Source organism: Cynoglossus semilaevis, chromosome 7 (genome assembly GCF_000523025.1).
Source record: "Cynoglossus semilaevis isolate Cse_v1.0 chromosome 7, Cse_v1.0, whole genome shotgun sequence".
Taxonomy (NCBI): domain Eukaryota; kingdom Metazoa; phylum Chordata; class Actinopteri; order Pleuronectiformes; family Cynoglossidae; genus Cynoglossus; species Cynoglossus semilaevis.
In genome coordinates, this window is record NC_024313.1 from 8703884 (window position 1) to 8717932 (window position 14049).

The following is a 14049-nucleotide window of genomic DNA, read 5'->3' on the forward strand; positions in this document are numbered from 1 at the left end:
CTTCAAACTTATCATCATCACCCACAAAGCAAAATAGGATTGGCTTAAAATAATACATTTTGTTGTAATTTTTTTAAATGCATAAACAGACCGACGCAAAATACTCCAGAAGAGACACTGTGACTAACAGTAGTAGAAGTTAAAGTGCAAAGAAATAATTTCCTTAAACAAATACCTTTAGAAACGCTCTTAAATGTAAAATAACAACACCAACATATATTATTTTTGAAGGCCAATATTTGTAACATTTGGTTAAAGCATTTAATAAATAAGTAAATTATCGTACTTTCCGGACTATAAGTTGCACTGTTTTTCATCCTTTGGCTGGGTTTGTGACTTATATTGAGGTGCGACTTATATAATTAAAATATATAATTTTTGTTATTTTCACACTAGCAGCCACTAGAGGGCACTGGTGCGACCTATATATGTTTTTTTCTTCTTCATCATGCATTTTATTGGCTGATGAGACTTATGCTCTGGAGCGACTTCTAGTCTGGAAAACATCTTAATCTTTTTTTTAAAATGATTTACAAAAATATTTTGGAACCTTGAATGTTTTCAACCAAATGTGCAGATTATAGGTTTTTTTTTCAAGATTTTAAAACCTTTTTTAAATGCTGAAATACCTTTGTGTCACGTGCTAAATATTTAACAACAGAAATATATGGCCTTTCTTTCTCTCTGTCTGTTTCTGTCTCACGTCACAGCGTCTCACACACACATTCACGTGTATATGCCTGATGAGGGCCGATATAGGTGCAGTGATACAGCCTCGGGGCAAAATGTGTTTTTAATATAGAGTCTCTTCCTCTCTCGGCATGCCTCTAATACTCTCCTTCTTCCCAGGATAACAGGGTCACAGCATGGAGACCTCAACGACTCCACACCTGGAATAACACCACCCAGAATATCCGCTCGGCTCTGCTTGTGAGCTGGTGTGTGTGTGTGTTTGTGTGTGTGTGTGTGTTATGATGAAGAGATGAAGGTCGTGTGCTGTTTCTGTACCTCTCCTTCTTTGATGCTCTCCAAAAAATGTATGACTGTGGTGTTTTTGTGACAGCTTGTTCTGTAGCCAAGAAAATATGAAACAGCCAAAGGCTGAGTGTCGCAGTGTGGGCGCGCACGTGTGTGTGTGCGTGCATGTTCACAAAGCACACTTTAAACTCACAAAGCTGTGTGCATCACTCCTCCCCCCGACGTGCTGCTGAGGTCTGATTAATAAAAGACGAGTTGAGCGGAAGTTTGGCCGTTCCATCTCTCCGTGGCTTGAGGGAAAAGAAAAGAGTGCATGAAAGGGAGGAGGACAGTGAAAGTGCAAAGTCCTGGGATCCTACTGTGAATTTGGTAGAAAAGTAGGGGGGAGACAGCGAGGGATGAGGGGACAGGGGACAGACTGTGAGACCAGAAACACTGTACGTAGGACTGTTTGATGCCTGTGGCGGGCCTCTGTAACTATAGCCCTCTTTCTTTAGCTCGCTCCTGATCTTTCCTTTCTTTTTCCAGACCTCCCTCCCTCCCTCCCTCCCTTTTACCCCATCTCTCCCTCATTTTTTTTATATCCCTCTTTTTGCCCTCTTGATCTGTGCCAACCACCATGAAACCACCGCCACATTAGAGCCTCAAACGGGCACAGCCTGGCATCCTGCTCCGTCCAAACCTATTACAGCTTCATTGCTAACGCACATGTGTCTGTGCGTTTTATAAACCGTCTCACAGTGAATTCACAGCTATAGAGTTACTCCGTATATTAAGAACTGGGGGACAGTTTTTTTTGCCTGCAAAACTGCCACGTATCATCAAGGCTCAGAATAATCTCTATACATGGGGAGTGTGTCTAATAGCCTGTGGACGGAGAAAGCGGCGAGTGTGTATAACAAGAGAAGAGCGAGGGTTACGATGAGAAATTGACTTTAAATGTGGTTTCTGATCCCTGCTAAATCAGAGCAGTATTACACAAAGTAACTGCAGTAAAAAGGCAAGTGTGTTTTTTTGGCCTTTGTTCTTCCAAGCCTTCATCATCATTCAACTATTTATCAGCCCGTCTTTGCATCCATTTGTCATTGATTTGTCTCAGAAGATAAAGAGTCGTTGACTTTTCCGAATAATGCACCAGCTGAGATACTGGCACTTCTTCACTCACAGCCTCTCATTACTTCAGCAACTACACACACTCTGACTCAGCGGAGCTGTTAGGATGTAAGAGTGGCTTAAACTGCACTCGTCGTCCTGCGGCCAAGTCTTTCATCTTTCTTACAGGCTGCCTTTCTGGACGTTGCTTGAACACACACACGTAACATGTGAGGATTTTATGACTTGTTAATGAGGCGGCGTGGAAGTTGCCGCACCTCCTCCTCCGACGATGCAGCTGGTGGGCAGTTATCACACCTGCTGACGTTACATCTCTGCACCAAGGTGATGCTTGTTTGTTTATGCATCATCTCATTTATTAGAAACACTTTGAGCGATTCTTGCCACATGGTAAAAAATGGGATCTGGTTAACCTGAGGACCGTACCTCAGTTGACCAACAGTTGACTTCTGATTTCTATTTTATGCAGTTTTCAAGTATAGTGGCTTACATTAGAGTTGAAACCACAATGGTGCCTCCTGTGGCAACCTGAATCTTTGCAACCCACCCAGGGTTATTATTCCAGGCTAGTTCAGGGTACAATGTTTACACCTGCTGTAAACATTATAATAATCAAAAATGTCAAACGCACGACTCACATCTTTTTTTTTTATGAAAATGACATTTAATATATTACCTTGATTGATTACTTTTCTTCTCAAAAACATTAAATGTAAAATAAAAGTAAATGAAACATCAACACAGTCTAAATATACAGTATGTGAACTGTACATCACACACAGTGTTGTGTTTTAAACCGTCCTGACTGTGCAGCGCTGCAGTCCCTGTAACCCAATCACCACACAGAGATTAACAGCAGGTCTTACTGTCAGAGAGCATCAGCGTCCACGTCCTTTGACTCTAAGGCTGTGTAAACAACACTCATTGGTTCATTGAAAACACCCCAGCATTACTGCTGCACCTAATGGCATATGGGACAGTTTGTTTCCTTTTTAGGAGGCGCTGATCTGAGGGGGTAATCCTAACAGGCAGTGTGTTTAGCTGAGAGGAAAAAACACACAGAATCCTCAACATGACTGGGGTATTAGTGACAAACACGTCAGGCATGATCGCCTTCAGCCTAATGGAGAATCATTTTTCAGTTGTTCTGTCTATTCTATTCTTTTCTCTCCTCTTCTCTCCGTCTTCTCCAAGGTCAGTTTCACACATTTGTCCTTCGTCTCTCATGGTCTCATGGCTGCTTATATATCAAGCTGTGTTGACACATGTGCAGCAGGGAGAAAGATAATGTCTCCGTTCATAAATCAGTTCATGTGTACAGTTCTGCTGAAGAGTCCCGCTGTAAAAAGCCCTGACTGGTGCATTTGAAGAGATCAGTGCATGTGGATGGACAGACGGGCCGAGCCAGTGCACGCTCCTTTGTGTTGATGTCATTCATTATATTCCTCTTTGAAGCCGGGGCCAGTCGAGCCCAGTGATTTACAGCAAGGATTCTTAACTTTAATTTACAATTCTACAAGAGTCGTTCTTCTTCTGTGGTGAATTTTGAACGTTTTCATCAGCCTTGGCACGGTGTCCTGAAGCATTTCTTTTAAATATGGGTCCTGACTTCAAAAATGTTTTGGAAACCATGACTTTATGAAGTACTCAACTCTACTACTTAGCAACAGAGACCAGTGGCTTGGTCAACAAATAACTAAACCCACAGCTGGGTGAGAGAAACGTTTATTTTTTAAACTGTGATAGAATTATTTATAATATATATTTTTTAAAACATTATAACGGTGTGTGATGACCATAGCATGTTTAGTTTCTTCCTTTTTTGAGGAAACAGTTTGACATTTATTATAGTCAATTTCATTGTAATGAATCCATAAAATCTTCATCTATGGTTGTCAAGTGAAGTCAGATTTTAGGGCTCCGAAATGGACTAGTAGTCATGAGGAATCGACTGGAACATGACGGCCATTATTGATTTAAAATGACAATGAAAGATAGATTGGTTACAGCCAACATTCTCAGATCTTTTATCAGAAGAACCTGATGTTCATTTTTGTTAATTACAATCCTCTACAAAGAAGAACACTGACTTATCCACCAGCGTCAGAATTCTACTGTTAATTAAACCTGGTCCACAATCTCACGCAGTCTTACTTTGCTTTGTTGTTTTTTTCCTGTAGAGAATCAAAATTTAAATCAGAAAAAATCGGAACTGAGTTGTGGTCCAATTATTGTTAATAATACAATGTAGGTTTCTATGTAGTTCTGTGTACATATATATATATATATAATTATGTCCTGTTCTCAAGTATAAGTTAACATAATGATATCTGGAGCTAAAATATGAAATAATAATTTATTTAGTATGTGTACTGAGTGTATGTAGTGTGAAAAATAAGGTATTAGGGATTTGTTGCTGCTACATATCAGGTATGAGTGTTTTGTAGTGCATAGTAAATCACTGGGATAAAAAAAAAATCCCTAAATTTCTCCAAATGTGTTGGCCATGTTTCTCAAAGGTGCCTCTTTAGAATCAGCCAATAACAACGTTTATTATTACCTATGATAAGACAGCACAGTCCTGTCTATTATTAAACCTCTACAACATTGAAAAATACTTCACATAATTTGAAGGCTGATATGTCGAGTCAGCTTGTTTTCATAAGCCGATGAGTCCAGATGATGATGATGTCAGCACATGGGCTGAAAGTGCATCAGACCTCAGTCTGAGGAGAAGCCACTGGATCAATAATAAAACAGATAAAAATCAGACACTTCATGAAAAACATAGAATCACAGAACTTGATGGCAGACGAGGAATTCTTTTTTTTCTCAGAAAACAACTTTGATTTTATCTGCGTCTGTGCAGCCGAGTCCAAGACACACTGAGGAGGTGACAGGACGAAATGCAATAAGCTACTGAAAAACAGTGGAAAGGCCTAAATCATGGGCGAGAGAGCAACAACTCTGTGGACACAGCAAATTTACTCCTAATAGACTATGACAGAGACCCATTTTTAGGCCTGCGGTTTTGGTTTGGAGTGTGCGAGTGTGTAGACAGTCCAGGAAAAGAGATCATTGTCTTGTGTTGAGAGACGGAGTCTGTGTGTATGTGTGCATTTGAGGTGGCCACTGCTAACCTTGGTCACATGTTTGTCCGTGGGTTTAAATGTGATATTTTTTTTTCTCTCCCTCTCTCATTTCTGTGACTGAAGTTTTGTTTTCACTCTTTTAAACAGCGTGTTCAGAATTCGTCCTGGATCCCAGCTCTGCCTTCGTCCTCGTCTCCTCTTTGTCAACAGCCACTTAAAAGGCAAACTAATAAAGCATAAGAATTTGAATTTCCTCTTTTATTTTCCCTCTTAGGTTAGGTTTTCCCCACATCTTTGCTCCAGCTTAGTTTCTCCTCTTCTGGTCCGAACCTCCCTCTACTTGTTGATTATGTTCAAGCATTATATTCAAAGCAGAAAAAAAAAACTGTTTGCATTTGTATGTTTTTTATGCATACAGTATGTGGGTGAGTGACATACAGAGCAGAGTATGTGTGGTCTGCGTGACGGGATATTGTGTGTTCTTCTGCAGATCGTGTTTCCATATCCATGTAGTATCTAGCTGTCAGATCTGAACTGGCTTTCATCTGTCCTTCACTTTTAATCCCATTTACGGCTAGGAATGTGTTAGTTTTATGTAAAATCACATGACATGCCAACGGGCCTGTGATGTTGATGCCAAAGTATGACTTCTGGATTAAGGCTCGCTGTCAGACGTGAGCGTTTGACACATTTAAACAAATAAGCTCAGAAGAGGTAAATTGCCGGACTCAACGTGGCAGAGAGATGGAGTGGCGGAGAACTGGGTTGCCTGAGCGTGTCATTGCTTAATAAACGTTGGCTCACTGATCCTGGGAAGGGAGGATGGAAGAGGGATAGACAAGGAAGGGAGGGGCAGAGCGTGGGGTGTGTAATTTAGGCAGAGGGATTTTTAATGAGGGGAAATCACTGCAGGTAACTTCCTCTCCTCCCCCCTTCTCCCTCCTCACCCGTCGGTGCAGGGGGGAGAAAGCCATCTGGTTGGACTAAACAGCAGATTAGCACATTAGCACTGGAAGACGGGCAGGCAGGCAGGCACCGCAGGAAAGGGCCGAGCTAGCACATGACATCGGTGCACGCGGAGTACGACTCATTAGAGGCAGACATAAAAGTTGCACTAAATTAAAGGCAAACTCCATCTGCCTTCGTAAACAGATGGTAAAAGTTTGAGTCACGATAGTTTTTATTCGCGGTACGCGCATAAGAGTCTAAGTGTACCACACGGCTGAAGAGATTGCCTTTGTTTCTATGGCGGAAAAGACAACTTCTGTTCCCTTACATATAAAGACGCCTGATTTCTTTGGTTATCTTAGTTATCTTAAGGTTAACTGAGGTCTACAATGTCTCTGTCCATATCTTATATTAAGTCTCTGACCGAATCTTTCACTTGAATTCATTATTCCCCCCGGCAACAGGACATTTCCCACAGGTTTTTTGAAGGGGTATTGAATTATTGGCTTGTAAAAAACTATGGTAACATGTCATAAAAAAGCTTATTGAAGAAATAAGGTTTATGTTTAAGGGGTATTAAATGTGTTTTTTAAAATTATTAGTTTGATTTTAGTGTAATATATTATAATATACGTATGTAATATATAGTCATTTAAATTTGATTTTTTTAAAACAACACACTTAGAACCCACTTTCTATTTAAATAAAAAAATTATGTGTGCACAAGCTGCTTTAATGACTCCATCTTGCCTGGCCAACAGGGTGTGCTATTAACAATGTAGCACATGCCTAATGAACATACATGCACACAAGCTCACACACACACACATACATAGGCAAGTCTATTAGCTAGCTAACACAGACACAGTCAAAGTCACCTACACCTAAACACACACATTTCCAGGCCACTTGTACACACACACACACACACACATACACACACACACTAATGAAAAGGAACAGAGTTTATTAGCTCCTTAATGGCCAACACCCACGTACTTCATCACACTCACACAGAAACACATGCCCGTTTCCTTTCACAGGTCCAAACAAAGACACCACAGACATTCTCGCTGTCATGTGACTGGTAGAACCATCGATAATTGCCAACAATTCTATTTCCTATTTGCTGAGGTGGAGGAAACTCGGAGCCATCCGACCAATCCCTGGAGCCCTTTCTGTTCTACTAGCATTAGCTGCAGCAACAATAGTGTAATTGTAACATTCCACTGTGAAAACAGGCCTAAAGATCATTAGGTTAATATTGTCTTACTTTGTCTGATGCAACCTCTTAGTTCCCTTTAGGAATTTTTTCTTTCGCCTTAGCCAATCATGTTGAAGCTTATCTCATTCTTAGGCAGACACAGAGATGCCTGCTGCCAGCTGTCAGTTTTTCACAATCTGTCTATAAAAGTATTTAGCAGTTTTAGCTGTTGATGCACCATTTAGACGTCAGTGCCATTACTTACAGCACTTCATGTCTTCGTGAGCTTTTCTTGCCATGGTGGGATCTCAAAAGCTGGGGTTCAGGAGCAACCTGTCTAGAGGCTTTGTCTTTCATTAATATTTGCTGCCCAGCTTTTCTTCATGATGGCTCAGACTGAATTATAATTTCCTTTTTTTAGAGTGTTCCACGACCTTACTGTACTTTTTAGTAGTTGTATGTCGACAGTCTGTGTAGGAAAAGCTGAGCATGACTCGGACAGTCCAGGGAAAAGGGTTTGAACGGCAGTTTGAGTCATGTTCGGTCCATTGTTCTCACCCCTTTTAACTAAGACTTTTACTCATACTAATACATTCCACTGCTGAAAGATAATTTACGACTGCAGCTTTTATGGATGTGATACAGAAAGTGTGAGTGTGTTGCCGGAGTGCATGGGATTTGTGTTAACATTGCAGAGTGGTCACGGCATCTCTGCGGGGAGATCAGTCTTTACTGTCCAAATTAAAACGGCAGAAATCACCACAACAATTGAGAACAGATTTTCACCAAGGTGCCTTTATGACACCATCAAGCCTAAAAAACACACACAAATCCCTGCCTTCACACATTACTACACTAGCTAGCTGCTAATGATCTGCTCAGCGCCGCAGCTTCGGGGCTATCTCGTCAGAGAACAGGTTGTAATTCGTAACATGTTCACGCCGAAGGTTTCTCACTTTCCGTGTTCCATACAGTACGTGTTCTTGGTAGGCATCTGAAAAATACACCCGCTGTTCCAGTCTGTTTCCTCCCCATAAAAACCAACACTTAGCACTTCATTCTCAAGCACTCCTGACAACATTATACAGGTTCGTTTAAGAGAAGGGTGGAAAAAAAAAACAGGCCAACGGAAAGAAAGAGAGAGAGAGAACGAACCGGGGAGAGGGGACCGAACGGAAGCCTGGTCACTCAGCTGGCAGTTTTCACAGAATTGTTTTAATGAGTTTAATACATTTCTGCACAAATGAGTTGAAGGAAAGAGAGCGGGAAGGAGCGAGGTGAAGAAAGAAGAAGGAGAGGGAGGTGGAATTGAAATGAGTGTTTGGCGTGGGGCTGGGAATATTTTACAAGCTACATTAACGGCTGTTCCTGAAACACTGCTATTAAGAAATGTCCAAAACATTGTACATCATGGGGGATTATGTCCGTACTCGTACACACACAACTCAACACTCTCCCATTACACACAGACCCTCACAGGCCAAGGCAATTAAACGTGCGCTGCTGCGACACCTTTAGTGTAAACAGCAGTTTCCGACAGCAGAAATAAACTGCTCCGCTTCTTTTGTGGCACGCACACTGAGGCCATTCACACCAGGGCTCGACAGTGAATCATTTTCAAATCACAACACCTTTCGGTTGTTAACACAAAGGATGTAGTTTCTGCACCAATTTAATAACTGTGTAAAAAAAACGTATCTTTTGCTTTGTGTTTTCTTTATGGTTGAAGTGTATAGTAACTAATAACTAAAAGTATATGTGCAGGGTCTTATTGTTCTGTATTAGAACGGCTCTACAGCTTTAGTTAAATTAACTAGCAATAGTTATTCGTATCCATTTGTCGTATGATGTATTCTAAGTTTTTATTCTGAATTTATTTTTTTGTTGTGCCATTCTGAGTTTTGGTGATAATCTGTGTAGTTCATTGTTTCCCAAAGACTGGGTTGTGACCCTCAGGTGGATTGCAAGAGATTTTTTTTTTTTGGGTCGTCTCGCAGCATGTTTCCCAGGAGTTTACGAATAATATCTATTGACTTGGGTCGCGAAGACTGATGTAGTTTATGAAACTTGACAAATGTCAGTACAGAAAACTTATTTAATGACGGTAAACAATCAAACATGTTCGGTGCAATCATAAAGTTGTTTATGATTGGTGTGAAAATGACAAGATACAGGTGGAACACGGCAGGGAATGGAAAAGGGCAGGAAGTAGAAAAACCTGAGGAGAGGCTTGAGGGGGAACACTGGCAACGAGACAACAGGAGGAAGCCCAGGTCATCACATTGTCTGTAACACAACTGTTGAAGTTCATAACTGACAGTTCGGTCAGCAGATGTCATGCTAACGTGTTCATTGTCACCACTCACAAAAGGCCCCGGTTTACTGGAGCGCTAACTTCTCAGACCGCTGCATGGAACTGGCAGAGGAATCGGTGGAAAAGGATCTGATTGTATTTCTAAGTTATAATCCATGAATCATGCGTATATGAGAACAGAAGGGCTGGAAATAAAGACATCAGCCAGTGTGGAGCTGAATATTTTCTTTGTTATTCTAGGCGCCAGGGCTTGCTCCAGGAGGAAGTGGCGGCATTGTGGTCAGTAGTTTAAAACTAGTATGGAAAAGCCCCTGTGTGTGTGTGTGTGTGTGTGTGTGTGTGTCCTGAGTGGTGATGGGAGGTGTGGCTATAAGTCTGTCAGAGTTCTTTCTCTCTGTTGTCTCTCCTCCTCCTCCTCCTCCTCCTCTTCCTCCTCCTCCTCCTCCTCCACTGTTCTCTTTTTCTCAGCGTCTCAAAAACTTCAATTAAAGTAATAAACCCCACACCAGAGCACACACACACACACACATACGTACATACGCGCACGTCACATGGTCACACACTCACACACACACACACACGTTTCCCCATAAAACACAAACATCATGCATGCTCACACAGGTAAGCCCACAAACACAGACACAGACACAGACACAGACACAGACACACACAGAGCTGGAGTTCCTGTCCCACACTTCTCCTGCCTCCCCCTGGTGAAATCTCCTGGTTATTAGAGAGAAATGTGCAGCACATTTCTGAGGCTCTCTGTGCCACACATCTGGCCGGAGCCTTCAGGAAACGACTGGTTCACTTCACTCTTGTCATCACCTTCCAACACATTTCTTTCACATTTCAATTTGGCAGCAGCACAGCAGGCGGCGTCAGCGCACTCACACACGCGCGCGCACTCCCACTAAAGTGCACATCTGCAGACATGCATGCATGTGCACACACACACACACACACGCGGTCCGCATTAGTGACAATGGGAGTACACCTTTCTCCACCGTCACAGTCAGTTTTCAGAGTCTTCCCTCGTCCTTTCCTCTCTGTGTTTTTCTCCTCTCTCCCCTTTCTCTCTACTGTTACTGTTACGTTGACAGAAGAAAAACCTCCAAACCAACCGTGACACGACCTCCCATGTCAGGCGTACTGAGGACAGTACGTATGGGAGTAGCAGACTGGGATGTTTTGTAAAATCTATGGCTTTGAAATAATTTAAATTTGTAATCTGATTACACGGGCTGCTGTCAAATGATCAACATTTTCTCAACTCTTATGGAAAGAAAAAAGAAACAGTGACCCAACTTGCCTTTGTTTGAACATTTTAAAGTGAATTTGACTGCTTTTCATTTTTTATTGCATTTTGTGAAGAAAATCATTTACCAAATTAAAATTGTGATTATGTCACCTGGCCCACCTGAGGGTCGCGACCCAGTCTTTAGGAAACAATGAATTAGACAGTTAGATAGTCAACTACTGTCTGACAGCTCGCAGACGCAGGCGACAGCGTCACAACCACAGCACGATAGAATCCTTAAAACACAAATTAGAACACAATCTAAATAATTACACATCCTTTAACGTTATGGTTCTTAGTTGTTGGTACTTTTACATCAAGTTTTGATGCAAAGGTAAATCTTTTAGTGACTTCGCATTAATCAGACTTATGTTTTAAATGACCTTGAATAAAAAATAGAAATACTATTTCTACTTGTTTGTTATAACCTGAGACAGAAATATTGTCTATGTGACTCAATTTGTATAAAGAATTTCAAAGCATCTAGATTTTTATACTGTTTATTTACCGACTAAAATGTCCTTAAAGTAAAACCCTACCATCTACTTTTTATGTAAATGTCTATACATTTTTAATTTTTAATGATATTCACCTAACATTACTTCAGATTCTGGTTTTGCTATTCCAAAGCAGCTCTTTAGATTTTTTTTTTTTTTTTTTGGTGCTTTATGAATTGAGTAGTCCTGCATTAAGTTCCCATGTCCACTGGAGGGCAGACATGGACAGCGCCACTGGAAACAATGGCGTCCACTGCTGTGTTTGTTTGTTAAGTCCTTGTAAGACTTCAATTTATAACGGATTGTAATTCAGTTTCTACAAATATTTGTTTGGTCAAAACTCTTTATACATGTTCTTACTGTGTTATTGTTAAAGTTAAAAAGATAGATTTTTTTTTAAATAGAACAAATGTCTTAAACGTTGCTGTTTGCTGTCTTATTTAACCTGACTCACTAGTTCCTCTAAAGCGTGTTTTATTTTGCCATAAGTCTTTCTCAAAGTCCAGTCCCTTCAACATAAGAGTTTCTAATTATCCACACCAAAGACGTCATGGTAGCTGGAACACTGACCACGTCCTGTGCCCACTCCTGTGACATTTTTAGAAGGGTGAGGTTTGACCCACTGAAGAGTCCATTACGTGTGGAGTGGATTTGATTGAGGGAGGTGGAGAGAAACAACTTTTAAAAAACATTCATGTTCTGTGTAATTTTTCTATATCTCTGAAGTATTTCAGGAGATTGTTCGAAGGCAGTTGTGTTTTTATGTTCTTTCCTCGAGATAAGTTGGCGTTTAATGTCATTCTAATGTGGGTCACACCGTCAGGATAAAAAAATGTAACATCAGCTGGGAATGTTACGGTTTGAGTCTTTTATTTTGAAAAAACACAAGGTGCAATATGAAAACTCAAGCTGAAAAGCCTGGCAAACAACGAAGTACGAATTCTGTTGTAGATATAAATGGATTAAAAAGACGGATGGCTGATCGGCCAATGGGAGAGGACTGACATCTGCGTACCACGTTCTCTAATAACAGGTTGAAAAGGTTTGAAGCAACCGTTGCTTTTCTACTCAAACTGTTAAGAGTTAGATTTCCCACCAACGCCTACAAGGTAAAAACTACTTCAACATTTTGCGTCTTGAGCCTTTTGTTTTTTAAAAGATGAAGAGAGAGCCAGAGAAATACAGAGGGATGGATGGTGGAAGGCTGGGAGTGAAGTGTGTCTGTTTGACTGTGGTGAGGGGGAATTATTTGGTGTTAAAATATGCCTTAATGGTTGCTGGGGATCCATTTATTACAGGCAGGAAACAGAGCGGGGTTTCTCTTCTCATTTAATGTGACCGCTGAGGAGCTCGCCAAGTCCTACAGGCCAGCCAGCATTCCAGTGTACTAACGCAAACACACACACACACACTGATACAGCTCATGTATGCAATTGTAATTACAACGAAATGTAATATGATCAGCAAACAAACATTGCAATATTTGTGTGTGAATAAATATAAACGTTGTGGGTTTTTTGGTAAAGAATAATTTAGGTCTGGACTCCTGATTTTAATGCAAATCTCTGGCTCGTGCCCTAATTATAGACATCTTTTTTTTAAATACAGCCCCAGACCTGTGTATTGCAGTGCAGTCAAACAGAATTTATTATTTGTGCAGGATTAGATTTAACATCTGCAGCTACTGGTTTTTAAAAAGCTAAAGAGCAAAACATGGATGTCAAGCCTATTGCAGCATGTTTTGTTTATTAGAAAATTACCATTTTGTTCATGTGTATCCCTTTAAAAAAACTAGGCTACAGGCTACAATTTGTAAAGAACATTTAAATAGCTAGGTGAAACAAATATGTTAGGTAAATAAATAAATAAATAAATACATAAATAAATACATTAAGTCATGTTTTTATTCATTTGACCACAGTGGACATGAACTCTGATGGCTACTTCCAGAAGAATGATGTCACAACGCTCAAATCGTATCACAAAAAAAAAAAAAAAAAAGTCACTGTACTTAAATAACCTTCACAGTCAGATTTAACTACTTGAATATGGTGGAAGAGAAGAACTGCATTCCAGATGTGGGGCCAACAGCTCTGCAAACACTGCATGACGTTAAAATGTCGAAAAGATCTCTGTTTTTCACAGCATTTTAACAAATTGTCACAGACACGTGACTCAGTTCTGATCATCCAATTTGAATGATGCACTTAATGATGTGACTGGTTAGTATATTTACACAAACACAAACCTTTTTCTTCCTCTCTTCATGTGACGGGAGGATGACAAGAGTCACACTTTTCACTGTTTCCTCAACTTTTCCTCCCCTGTTCCTCCCCAGCTCCAGACCAGATACATTTTGACACTCTTGGCAATGAGAGTGTGTGTGTGTTTCATCCACACCAGGCCCATTTACACAGCCTCCGCCTCCTGGCATTTAAACACAGGGAGAATGAATAGAAGGATTAAGACGTGAAATTTGACATGTGACAGAAAGCTAATGACTATCCTTCAGGGGTTTGTTTGTGTTTTCACAGCATTTTGGATTCAACTGATGTGAAACCACTAATTGTAGACTGCTTCAGTGCTTTGTGGCTTATTTCTGA